Source organism: Manis javanica, chromosome 2 (assembly GCF_040802235.1).
Source record: "Manis javanica isolate MJ-LG chromosome 2, MJ_LKY, whole genome shotgun sequence".
NCBI lineage: Eukaryota > Metazoa > Chordata > Mammalia > Pholidota > Manidae > Manis > Manis javanica.
In genome coordinates, this window is record NC_133157.1 from 178,014,832 (window position 1) to 178,028,291 (window position 13,460).

Genomic DNA, 13,460 nt, shown 5'->3' on the forward strand with positions numbered 1-13,460 from the left:
ATCTCTTTACCTGTCTTTATCTCACATGTACACTGTGTTCCAGCAACTTTGAATACAATGAGTTCCCTGAAACTATCATACTACATAGCAGCTTTCTGCCTTTGACCATGCTCTTCCTTTCTCTAAAAATGCTTTCAAATATTCCTTTACTTGGATTTTTTAAGCTTCTTTAAAACAGTAGGAAACTTTGGCAATCATTAATTCTACTCACATATCTTCCAATTCTCCTTTCTCTCTGTGTAGAAGGGCAAAATTGTACTTTACAGTCCCCCATTTGAAATTAAGGAATTTGCTTCGAACAGTGAAACTCTAAATGCCAATACATAATTAGCCACTCTCTCTTCCCAATGCTGCAGTGACCACAGAAGAACATCCAGATGTAGCCTTTGATGTCTTGGGTCATTGAACTTTCCTATCCACCCATTCTGGACACACAGTCTGTGTGAGAAGTAAACATTTGTCATGCTAAGACACTGAAATTTGGGCTTGTTTGCTCCTACAGCATAATCTAGGCTATTCTGACTGCTACAAAGGGTTACCTTTTCCAGGAAGCCTTTCATTAGTCCAATATAGTGTGATCCAAATGCTGCTTCTCCAAGTAGTAACAGCATTTTATTCATACTCTTATCATAACACAATACTGCAGTAAGATGACTGCATAATTATCCATCTCCCTTCAAACTGTACTTCTGAGGGCAGGAACTATATATTTCATTCCTTTATTCAGACCAAGTAACATAAAGCCGAGCTAATGGTAAATGCTTAAAAAATGCTCATTAAATTAACTGCTCATTCATTCATTCATTCATTCATTCACTCAGAAAGGACTAGGGACTACTCTAGTTGCTAGAGATAGAGCAAACCAAAGCAAACAAAAATCCCTGCCCTCATAGGACTTAATATTCTTGTGAAGGGAAATGACAATAGAGAGACAAGTAAGTGTAAAATACATAGTTTATTAGATAGTGATAAATGCCAAGTAGAAAATATAAAACAGGGATGTTTGGGTGGTGACCAGGTAAAATCTTATTTAGAAGATGACCTTTTAATAAAGACCCAGAGGAAAGTAAATAAATTGACCATGCACATATGTAGGGGAAGAGCAATTCAGCAGAGAGAACAATGTAAAAAGTCTGAGATGCAAACATGCCTGGCATGTTCTGAGAACAATAGAGCCAGTATGGCTGAGCAAAAGAGTGGTTAGAGATGAGATTAGACAGGTAACAAGAGGCCAGGACTTACAGAGACAGAGTGGCCAGTTTAAGAGCTTTAGTTCTTATCTTGAGTGAAATGGGGAAACACTGGAGAATTCTGAGGAGAATGAGGGGTGCAAAAGGACAGGAGAAGGTAACGTCAGAGACATAATAGGGGCCCATATTCTTTCACTGTATGATGTATTTCCATTCCCTACAAAACATGTGCAATATGGATGTATAAATTTATCAAGAAAGATTGAAAAACAATGTTCAGTAACTGAAATTTTATCATGACCTTAATCTGTTCATTACTTACTATGCAAGGATACTGATTATAACCAATATACAATTACCAGAATGGAATAACATGCCAAGGTGTAATAGTGTATCAAACATGAAGAGAGATTAGGTATTTAATGTAGCAATAAATCCTAGTAGACAATTCATAATATTAAATGATTTAACAAATAAATCAGATACTGTTTTACAGCTCTATGGATCTTTCCTCATTTACTTCGATTTGTCCAAATTGCACAAAATAAATCCAAGTAAAAACATTCTCCCATTATAGATCACTGAGATTCAAGATGGTGGCATGAAAGGTGAGATGGAGAATTCCTCCCAAAACCACAAATAGAATGAAAATATAGTTAATTGATACACCTAACCCTAAAACAGCAATAAGAAAGAAAGCTGAACCAGACTGCATGCAGACCTCATGAACAGAGCAGAACTCAGGAACACAGGGGTTACCTACGAAAGCCTTTATCAGGTGGGACCCAAGCCCCTCCCCCACCCCAGCTCACCGGCTGGAGGAAGAGAAACAGAGCAGGAGAGGGGGTGGAAGCCTAGAACTGCTGAACACCGAGCCCTGGTGGTCTGTTTTGGGAGCAGAAACCTACACTGTGTGGTGCTCTGGATGTTGGGGAGCTCAGACAGGTGGAGTGCTTGAGACACAGATTGCAGCCATTTGTGGAGGGCAGGATCCACACCCAGCCACTCTGGGACAAAGGAAAGGCAGGTGATCTGTGAGGCTCCCTAGCGACGAGAGGGCTGCTGAAGGGGCAGGGTTTGCACAGAGCTTGCTGTGCTGGGGAGGGGAGAGCTGGACAAGGTTGTCTGGGCACACTCTGCCCAGATGGTTGGGAACTTTGAGGAGCTTCAGATGCCCATCCCCCTGGCTGCCTACACAGCTCTGAGACCCCCCACTGTGACACACACCCTGCCGCGCCTTCCTCCTGGCCTGCCCGCACTGGTTTGCAAACCAGCAATCACTGTGCTGGCATCAGGCCAGCCAGAAGGAGGCTTAGCCTACAACAGCTATACACGCAAAGCACAGAGGCTTACACCTGTGTGCTTTACACCTGTGTGCTTAGCCCACTGGCTCTGACATTTGAGACAGGCACTGCAGACAGGAATCAGGACACAGATCTTCCTGCCCCCAGGCACCAGCTCCACGCCCCTATGACCCCCAGCCTCACTCTAGGGACTGAGAAGCTCCTGGAGCTTCTGGGCACTAGTGGGCATCACACAGAATTATGAAACGTCAAAACAACATGGTTCAGACCAAAATCTCACAAACCCCAGAAAAGGGCCTAATGAAACTGAACTCACCAATCTGCCTGAGAGTTCAAAATAAAAATCATAAACATGCTTATGGCAGTACAGAAAAACATTCAAGACCTCAGGAATGAATTTAAGTCAGAGATTCAATCATTGAGAAATTCCATATCTGAAATGAAACATACAATGGAGGGATTTAAAAGCCAATTAGATGTAGTAGAAGAGACGGTAAATGGAACAGAAATTAGAGAAGAGGAATACAAAGAAGCTGAGGCACAAAGAGAAAAAAGAATCTCTAAGAATGAAACAATATTGAGAGAACCATGTGACCAATCCAAATGGAACAATATTCGTATTATAGGGGTACCAGAAGAAAAACAGAGAAAAGGGGATAGAAAGTGTCATTGAGGAGGTAATTGCTGAAAACTTCCCAAATCTGGAGAAGGAGATAGTCTCTCAAGCCATGGAGGTGCACAGATCTCCCAACACAAGGAACCCAAGGAAGACAACATCAAGATACATAATAATTAAAATGGCAAAGATCAAGGATAAAGACAGACTTTTAAAAGCAGCTAGAGAGAGAAAAAAGATCACATACAAAGGAAAACCCATCAGGCTATCATCAGACTTCTCAACAGAAACTTTACAGGCCAGAAGCGAGTGGCATGATATATTGAATGCAATGAAGGAGAAGGGCCATGAACCAAGCATACTATATATAGCAAGGTTATCATTTACATTTGAAGGAGAGATTAAACAATTTTCAGGTAAGAAAATGTTGAGAGAATTTACCTCCCACAAACCACCTCTACAGTGCATTTTGGACAGACTCCTATAGATGGAAGTATGCCTAAGACTAAATAGATGTCACACAAGGGATAGACAAAGAGCACAGAATATGATTCATAACATACAAAGAATGGAGGAGGAAGAATAAGGAGGAGGAAAAAAAAAGAACCTTTAGGTTGTGTTTGTAATAGCAGATAAAGTGAGTTAAACTAGACTGTTAGATAGTAAGGGAATTACCCTTGAACCTTTGACAACCACGAATCTAAAGCCTGCAATGGCAATAAGTACATACCTGTTGATAACCACCTTAAATGCAAATGGTCTGAATGCACCAATCAAAAGATACAGAGTCACTGAATGGATTAAAAAACAAGACCCATCTATATGCTGCATACAAGAGACTCACTTCAAACCCAAAGACATACACAGACTGAAAGTAAAGGGATGGAAAAAGATATTTCATGCAACTAACAGGGAGAAAAAAGCAGGAGTTGCAGTACTTGTATCAGACAAAACAGACTTCAAAACAAGGAAAGTCACAAGAGACAAAGAAGGACATTAAATAATGATAAAGGGGCCAGTCCAATAAGAGGATATACTATTATAAATATTTATGCACCCAACACAGGATGACCTACATATGTGAAACAAATACTAACAGAATTCAAGGGGGAAATAGAATGCAATGCATTCATTTTAGACACTTCAACACACCACTCACTCCAAAGGACAGATCAACCAGACAGAAAATAAGTAAAGAGACAGAGGCACTGAACAATGTGTTAGAACAGATGGACCTAATGGGCATCTACAGAACACTCCATCCAAAAGCAACAGGATACACATTCTTCTCACGTGCACATGGAACATCTTCAAGAATAGATCATATACTAGGCCACAAAAAGAAGCTCAGTAAATTCAAAAAGAATGAAATTGTACCAACCAGCTTCTCAGATCACAAAGGTATGAAACTAGAAATAAATTACACAAAGAAAATGAAAAATCCCACAAACACATGGAAGCTTAATAACATGCTCCTAAATAATCAATGGATCAATGACCAAATAAAAACAGAGATCAAGCAATATATGGAGACAAAGGACAACAATAATTCAACAACACAAAATCTGTGGGATGCAGCAAAGGCTGTGTAAGAGGGAAATACATTGCAATACAGGTATACCTCAGGAAAAAAGAACAATCCCAAATGAACAGTCTAAATTCACAATTAATGAAACTAGAAAAGGAAGAATAAATGAGCCCCAAACTTAGTAGAAGAAGGGACATAATAAAGATTAAAGCAGAAATAAGTAAAATTGAGAAGAATAAAACAATAGAAAGAATCAATGAAAGCAGGAGCTGGTTCTTTGAGAAAATAAACAAAATAGATAAACCCCTAGCCAGACTAATCAAGAAAACAAGAGAGCCTACACACATACACAGAATCAGAAGTGAGAAAGGAAAAATCACCACGGACACCACAGGAATACAAAGAATTATGAGAGAATACTATGAAAAATTATATGGTAACAAACTGGATAACCTAGAAGAAATGAACAACTTTCTAAAAAATACAAGCTTCCAAAGCTGACCCAGGAAGAAACAGAAAATCTGAATAGACCAATTACCAGCAAAGAAATTGAATTGGTAATCAAAAAACTACCTAAGAACAAAATTCCTGAACCAGATGGTTTCACTGCTGAATTTTATCAAACATTTAGTGAAGACCTAATACCCATCCTCCTTAAAGTTTTCCAAAAAGTAGAAGAGGAGGGAATACTTTCAAACTCATTCTATGAGGCCAACATCACTCTAATACCAAAACCTGGCAAAGACACCACAAAAAAAGAAAACTACAGACCAGTATCTCTGATGAACATAGATGCAAAAATACTCAACAAAATATTAGCAAACTGAATTCAAAAATACATCAAAAAGATAATCCATTATGATCAAGTGGGATTCATCCCAGGGATGAAAGGATGATACAACATTCCAAAATCATTCAACATCATCACTACATCAACAAAAACAAGGACAAAAACCACACGATCATTTCCATAGATGCTGAAAAAGCATATAACAAAATTCAACATCCACTCATGATAAAAACTCTCAACAAAATGGGTACAGAGGGCAAATACCTCACCATAATAAAGGCCATATATGACAAACACACAGCCAACATTATACTTAACAGTGAGAAGCTGAAAGCTTTTCCTTTAAGATCTGGAACAAGACAAGGATGCCCACTCTCCCCACTTTTATTCAACATAGTACTGGAGGTCCTAGCTATGTAATCAGAAAACACAAAGAAATGAAAGCCATCCAGATAGGCAAGGAAGAAGTCAAACTGTCCCTGTTTGCAGATGACATGTTATTGTACATAAAAAACCCTAAAGAATCCACTGCAAAACTACTAGAACTAATATCTGAATTCAGCAAAGTTGCAGGATACAAAATTAATACACAGAAATCTGTTGCATTCCTATGCATTAACAATGAACTAGCAGAAAGAGAAATAAGGAAAACAATTCCATTCACAATTACATCAAACAGAATAAAATTTCTAGGAATAAACCTAACCAAGTAAGTGAAAGACCTATACCCTGAAAACTACAGGACACTCTTTAAAGAAATTAAAGAGAACACTAATAAATGGAAATTCATCCCATGCTCTTGGCTACGAAGAATTAATATTGTCAAAATGGCCATTCTGCCTAAAGCAATCTACAGATTCAATGCAATCCTTATCAAAATACCAACAGCATTCTTCAATGAACTAGAGCAAATAGTTCTAAAATTCATATGGAACCAAAAAAGACCCCGATAGCCAAAGCAATCCTGAGAAGGAAGAATAAAGCAGGGGGAATTATGCTCCCTGACTTCAAGCTCTACTACAAAGCTACAGTAATCAAGACAATTTGGTACTGACACAAGAAGAGATCCATAGACCAGTGAATCAGCCAGAGAGTCCAGATACAAACCCAAGCATATATGGTCAGTTAATATATGATAAAGGAGCCATGGATATACAATGGGGAAATGATAGCCTCTTCAACAGCTGGTGTTGGCAAAACTGGACAGCTACACGTAAGAGAATGAAACTAGATTATTGTCTAACCCCATACACAAAAGTAAACTCAAAATGGATCAAAGACCTGAATGTAAGTCATGAAACCATAAAACTCTTAGAAAAAAATAAAGGCAAAATCTCTTGGACATAAACATGAGCAATTTCTTCATGAACATATCTCACCGGGCAAGGGAAACAAAAGCAAAAATGAACAAGTGGGACTATATCAAACTAAAAAGCTTCTGTACAGCAAAGGATACCATCAGTAGAACAAAAAGACATCCTACAGTATGGGAGAATATATTCATAAATGACAGATCCGATGAAGGATTGACATCCAAAATATATAAAGAGCTCACACACCTCAACAAACAAAAAGCAAATAATCCCATAAAAAAATGGGCACAGGATCTGAACAGATACTTCTCCAAAGAAGAAATTCAGAGAATCAACAGACGCATGAAAAGATGCTCCGCATCGCTATTCATCAGGGAAATGCAAATTAAAACCACAATGAGATATCACCTCACACCAGTTAGGATGGCCAACTTCCAAAAGACAAACAACAAATGTTGGCGAGGATGTGGAGAAAGGGGAGCCCACCTACACTGCTTGTGGGAATGTAAACTAGTTCAACCATTGTGGAAAGCAGTATGGAGGTTCCTCAAAAAACTCAAAATAGAAATACCATTTGACCCAGGAATTCCACTCTTAGGAATTTACCCTAAGAATGCAGCCTCCCAGTTTGAAAAAGACATGCACTCCTATGTTTATTGCAGCACTATTTACAAGAGCCAGGAAATGGAAGCAACCTAAGTGTCCATCAGTAGATGAATGGAATGGATAAAAAAGATGTGGTACATATACACAACAGAATATTACTCAGCCATAAGAAGAAAACAAATCCTACCATTTCCAACAAGAATGGAGCAAGAGAGTGTTATGCTCAGTGAAATAAGCCAGGTGGAGAAAAGACAAGTATCAAATGATTTCACTCATCTGTGGAGTATAAGAACAAAGCAAAAACTGAAGGAACAAAACAGCAGCAGACTCACAGAACCCAAGATTGGAATAACAGTTACAAAGGGGAAAGGAACTTGGAAGGATGGGTGGGAAGGGAGGGAAAAGGGGGAAAATGGGGCATTATGATTAGCACACATAATGTAGGGGGCTGGGGACATGGGGAAGACAGTATATACAGAGAAGACAAGTAATGATTCAATAGCATCTTACTACACTGATGGACAGTGACTGTAATGGGGTATGTGGGGGTGACTTGATAATAGGGGGAGTCTAGTAACCATAATGTTGTTCAAGTAATTGTACCTTAATGATATCAAAAACAAACAGAAAACATTCCCCCATTATAATACTGCTTTCCATAAGAAAGAAGTACATTTTGAATTCAAGTTCATTGCCAGAAGCAAACAAACCAAAACAAGAAAAACAAAGTAAAAGAAAGAAACCGCAAGTCAAAACACCTTTTGCCAAATGTTAAATCAAATAAACATACTTTGCGATGTGTCCTTGATGCTGCCAAGTCTGAACTCTGGAGAGCTGCCAAGGGGTAAGATGTTTCCAAAGGCAAGATCTTTACTGGGGAAGCTGTGCTGGCATTCCTGGCAAATTCAATTCCAGACACCAATAATAACACTCTCGGTTGCTCTTCCTTACTGTAATAAAACATAGAATATATGGAAATATTAAATGGCTGATATCCAGTTGCTTAATGTCCACAAAATAAAATTACTGTGGTAGCATTTTCCAAAAGGTGTTTCTTGGTTTGCTAACTCTGTTACATGTTCAATAAAATTAAATTACTCTGGCCAACTATAATTGGAAATGTTGCATACTATGCCCCTTTTACACATGGCACATTTTCATAAAAAGGCTCTGAGGCTGCCATCCAAAAGACAAACAACAACAAATGTTGGCGAGGCTGTGGAGAAAGGGGAACCCTCCTACACTGCTGGTGGGAATGTAAATTAGTTCAACCATTGTGGAAAGCAGTATGGAGGTGCATCAAAATGCTCAAAACAGACCTACCATTTGACCCAGGAATTCCACTCCTAGGAATTTACCCTAAGAACGCAGCAATCAAGTTTGAGAAAGACAGATGCACTCCTATGTTTATCGCAGCACTATTTACAATAGCCAAGAATTGGAAGCAACCTAAATGTCCATTGGTAGATGAATGGATAAAGAAGATGTGGTACATATACACAATGGAATACTACTCAGCCATAAGAAGTGGAAAAATCCAACCATTTGCAGCAACATGGATGGAGCTGGAGAGTATTATGCTCAGTGAAATAAGCCAAGCGGAGAAAGAGAAATACCAAATGATTTCACTCATCTGAGGAGTATAGGAACAAAGGAAAAACTGAAGGAACAAAACAGCAGTGGAATTACAGAACCCAAAAATGGACTAACAGGTACCAAAGGGAAAGGAACTGGGGAGGATGGGTGGGCAGGGAGGGATAAGGGGGGGGAAGAAGAAGGGAGGTATTAAGATTAGCATGCATGGGGGGGAGGGAGAAAGGGGAGGGTGGGCTGCACAACACAGAGAGGACAAGTAGTGACTCTACCACATTTTGCTAAGCTGATGGACAGTAACCGTAATGTGGTTGTTAGGGGGGACCTGATATAGGGGAGAGCATAGTAAACATAGTATTTTTCATGTAAGTGTAGATTAAAAATTAAAAAAAAAAAAAAAAGAAAGAAAGAAAGAAAAGGGGGATTACTCCTTAACAGGATAAAACTATTGGTAAATCAAAGATCAACGCATGCTTTAAATATCCTTAATGTTGATCACTTAAAGGGTGTCAGATGATCAGCTATGGAGGTACTCTTTTCTGATAATATTCCTTTCTCTTAATTAAAAAAAAAAAAAAAAAGCAGTTACTGTGTGCTGACCTCCAATGAGTTCTGCACAGTGGTATAGAGGGCATGTCAAAGTGTGGGCAAAGGGTCTGTTTGTTTCTATGCAGAAGATCAAGGCCTAGCTTGGATACCCAGAAAATGAACTAAGATACGATATGAGGAGGAGCTTCCGGCATCAGCACTCTCTGGAGGACTTGTGCCGGGGGATGATCATCAAAAAGCCTCCACAGGGATCCGGACGATGCTGCGGTTGTGGCTGCATCCAGCCCACCATCTCCTGGACTTGCCATAGGAATGAGGAGGGAGATGTCTAGGCTGGCATGTGCATACAGTGAGACAACGAATTTGACCGGATCTGTACTGTTGGAACTCAACCAGGAGTTGGGAGGGGTGCAAGTTGTAGCACTCCAAAATCTCATGACTATAGACTATCTATGGTTAAAAGAACATATGGGATGTGAACAGATCCCAGAAATGGGCTGCTTTAATTTGTCTGATGGTTCAAGTACAGTTGGACAATATCCATCATATCATAGATAAATTTTCACAAATGCCTAGGGTGCCTAAATGGTTTTCTTGGCTTCACTGGAGATGGATGGTAATTATAGATTTGCTTTGTTTATGTCACCGTATTCCTATTATGTTAATATGTGTGTGCAAATTAGTTAGTAGTTTAAAACCTATACATACTTAAGGTACTCTACAAGAAGATATGTCAAAGAAATAATCAATCCTCCCATGTTTCCTTCATATGCTACATCTATAGCTTTTCTTCTTCCTTCCTAATTACAACCCTTAAATAGAATTCGTGCCTCATATCGAATTTACCGAGTATCATAATTCCTCCAGCTGGTAAAGATACCTTGAGACAAGTGCTGGGCATAGAAGCTACAGGGCATAAATGTGCAAAGAAGCAAAAAGCTAACCTTTGCAAACAATATGGCTTCTCTCTCACTTACCAACTTTACATTTCCCTGTATGGCCCCGGAAGATGACTGGTTAGCCAGAGACGGGTAAGATTCCTCAAGGGAGGAACAACCTAAGACAGGCACAGTTGCAGGGGGGCCATCAGGTGAGAATTTGGGGATCAACAGAGGTGAGGCTCAGAACCTCACCCCTCCTGCTTTGAGAGAAATCTTCTGCATCCGTGGATGTCTTGCTGCCCTTGTCTAGCCTGGATTAATACTTGGTCCATAGGCACACACCTGATCATCTGATCATCTACATTTGCCTTCTTACAGCACTAAACTATGTTTTCTACCTTTATCTTGCATCTACCTACCACTTCAGCATTTTATTAAAAATAAAAATAATAATAATAATAGGAGAAATGTGGGATCAACATATAAATCAAGTACAAAAATCAAACGAATATTCATATTTGACCTGATTGTTTATAGGTCATAATGCATGATCAAAACCGAAAGTTTCTGTGATGACTGCCCTTGTACTGTTCACCATGGAAGAATTTATTCACTATGTAAGAATTCGTTCACCATGTAAGAACTTGTTTGTTATGCTTCAGAAGATTGGAGACTGACGAGAATTAGGCTTGAGATGGATTAATGATTGTACATTGAGCGTTGTCCCCCCTATACTGAATTTTATTGTTGTTAACAACCATTTGATCAATAAATATGAGAGATGCCCTCTCCAAAAAAAAAAAAAAAAAGGCTCTGAGAAGTTCTGTAAGAGAAAAACCTATTTAAATTTACTTGACCTAATATGTTCCAATTTATTTAAGATCCCCTTTCCACTGTAGTAAATAGTAAAATAGTACCATTATTTTTGCAGATCATACTTTAAGAATGGTTCGTTGTATGGCAATTATCTGAAAAGTAGTGAGATATGCTTCTGCTGTATTTTAAGAGTTGAGTATGAATGTGAAGAGACTCATTTGAATTTACTCTTTGTTATTGCCATTTGTACAGAGTTGACTTACAATTTTCTTTATTCAACCCTAGACTTTTATGTTTGTTACTTTCCAAACTAAATGCCCATTGAACAAAAAAAATGGATTTATTCATTTCTATCCAGTGAATAGTCACTGAATACCTATTATGTGCCAGGCACTAACTTATCTCAAGTTTTAAGCTGCACTTGCTCCTATATAGATGATTATCAAATTTCAGTGGTTCCAAAATGCTATCTAATAATAATAATAATACCAACTCAAAATTTAACCCCAAATATTAGAGAACACATGTTTTACTAATTGTAATCATAGCATTAAGAATAGCTTGCAATTTTGAGGCTATTTTTAAATAGTGATAATAACCCAGGTTAAGCATTATAACATGCAAGAATAGTCTTTGTTAAAAAATGGTGCTGCATACACAATATAGGTAGGTCACAGGGAAGGCAGTAAAGCATAGAGAAGACAAGTAATGACTCTCTGGCATCTTACTATGCTGATGGATAGTGACTGCAATGGGGTGGGCAGGGACTTGATAATATGTGTGAATGTTGAAACCACAATGTTACGTGAAACCTTCATAAGATTGTATATCAATGATTCCTTAATTAAAAATATATATATATTGTAAGGTACTTAAGGACAACAAAACAGATTCAAAACCTATACTGAAAAAGTTTGAAACTTTATTAAAAGATTTTAAAACATCAAAAAAATGGTGCTGCAAAAGAATAAATTTGAATCCTACCTTCTACCATGCCTAAAAATTAATTCAAAATGGATCACAGACCTAGATGCAAAGGCTGAAAATAATATAAAATGCTTAGAAGAAAACAAAGGAGTAAAACTTCATGACCTTGTTTAGCCAATAGTTTCTTAGATACAACACTAAGAGCACAAGCAACAAAATTGTAAAAATAAGTAAATTGGGCTCTATCAAAATAAAATAAAATAAACTTTGTTGCTATGAAGTACATAATCAAGAAAGTAAAAAGAAAACTCACAGAATGGGAGAAAATATTTGCAAATCACATATCTGGTATGGTATATGAAGAAGTCTTACAACTCAACAGTAAAAATACAAATAACCTAAATTTCTTCAAAGAAGAAAAACAAATTGTCAATAAGCACACGATAAGATGTTCAACAACATTAGTCATTAGGGTAATTCAAATAGAAACCAAACTGGAACCTTCACATACTGTTGGACATAAGTGGGGAAGTAAATGGACAGCCATTTTGGAAAAAAACCAAACACAGGAATCATATGACCCAGCAATTCCATTCTGAGGCATATACTGAAGAGAAATGAAAACATATGTCCACATAAAACTTGTATATAAACGTTCATAGCAGCATTATTCTTATAGCCAAAAAAGTAGAAATAAACCATGTTAGATAAGCAAAATATGACATATCCATACAAATGAAATATTATTCCACAATAAAAAATGAATGAAATATTGATACATATTACTGAATGAAACCTGAAAACATTATGTTTAAAGAACCCAGACACAAAAGTCAGATTAATGCATCAATCCTGTTCTTCCCTTTTTATGAAATGTCCACAATGAGAAAATCTATAGACAGAAAATAGATAAATGGCTACTTAAGGCTGTGGGTGAGGGCAGAAGAGATGGGGACTGACTGATAATGGGTAGAGGGTTTCTTTTTGAGGTCATGAAAATATTCTAAAATTAGCTGTTGGTGATAGTTCCACAACTCCATGAATATGCTAAAAACCACTGAATTGTACATTTTAAAATTATAAAATTTTGGGTTGTGAATTATATCTTAATAAAGTTCTTATTAAAATAAAAGAATAATAATAATATAGACCTATTGTCCTTATCTAAAATGACTGGGCCAGATGTATCCCAGAAATTTTTAGGCTATACAAAGATAACATGTCCCATCCACCATAATTCACAACACCCCTGGAGGAGTATGGGAGCAGCACATAAATACTTCATAGAAAATATTACCAGTACTGAGACTGACTAGAAAATTAAAGACTATATAAATAGTCCCATGT

General features: G+C 37.7%; 1 protein-coding gene across 2 annotated transcripts in view; it reads right to left on the minus strand.

The window, feature by feature from the left end:
• TRIQK (triple QxxK/R motif containing) overlaps positions 1 to 13,460 on the minus strand; it is an 85,749-nt gene that overhangs the window by 55,384 nt on the left and 16,905 nt on the right. For both annotated transcript variants that reach the window (XM_073229813.1, XM_036995719.2), the window contains one exon: positions 8,138 to 8,297. The gene's annotated coding sequence lies outside the window, so the exon portion shown is untranslated. Of the gene's footprint in view, positions 1 to 8,137; positions 8,298 to 13,460 lie in introns of those variants that run through there.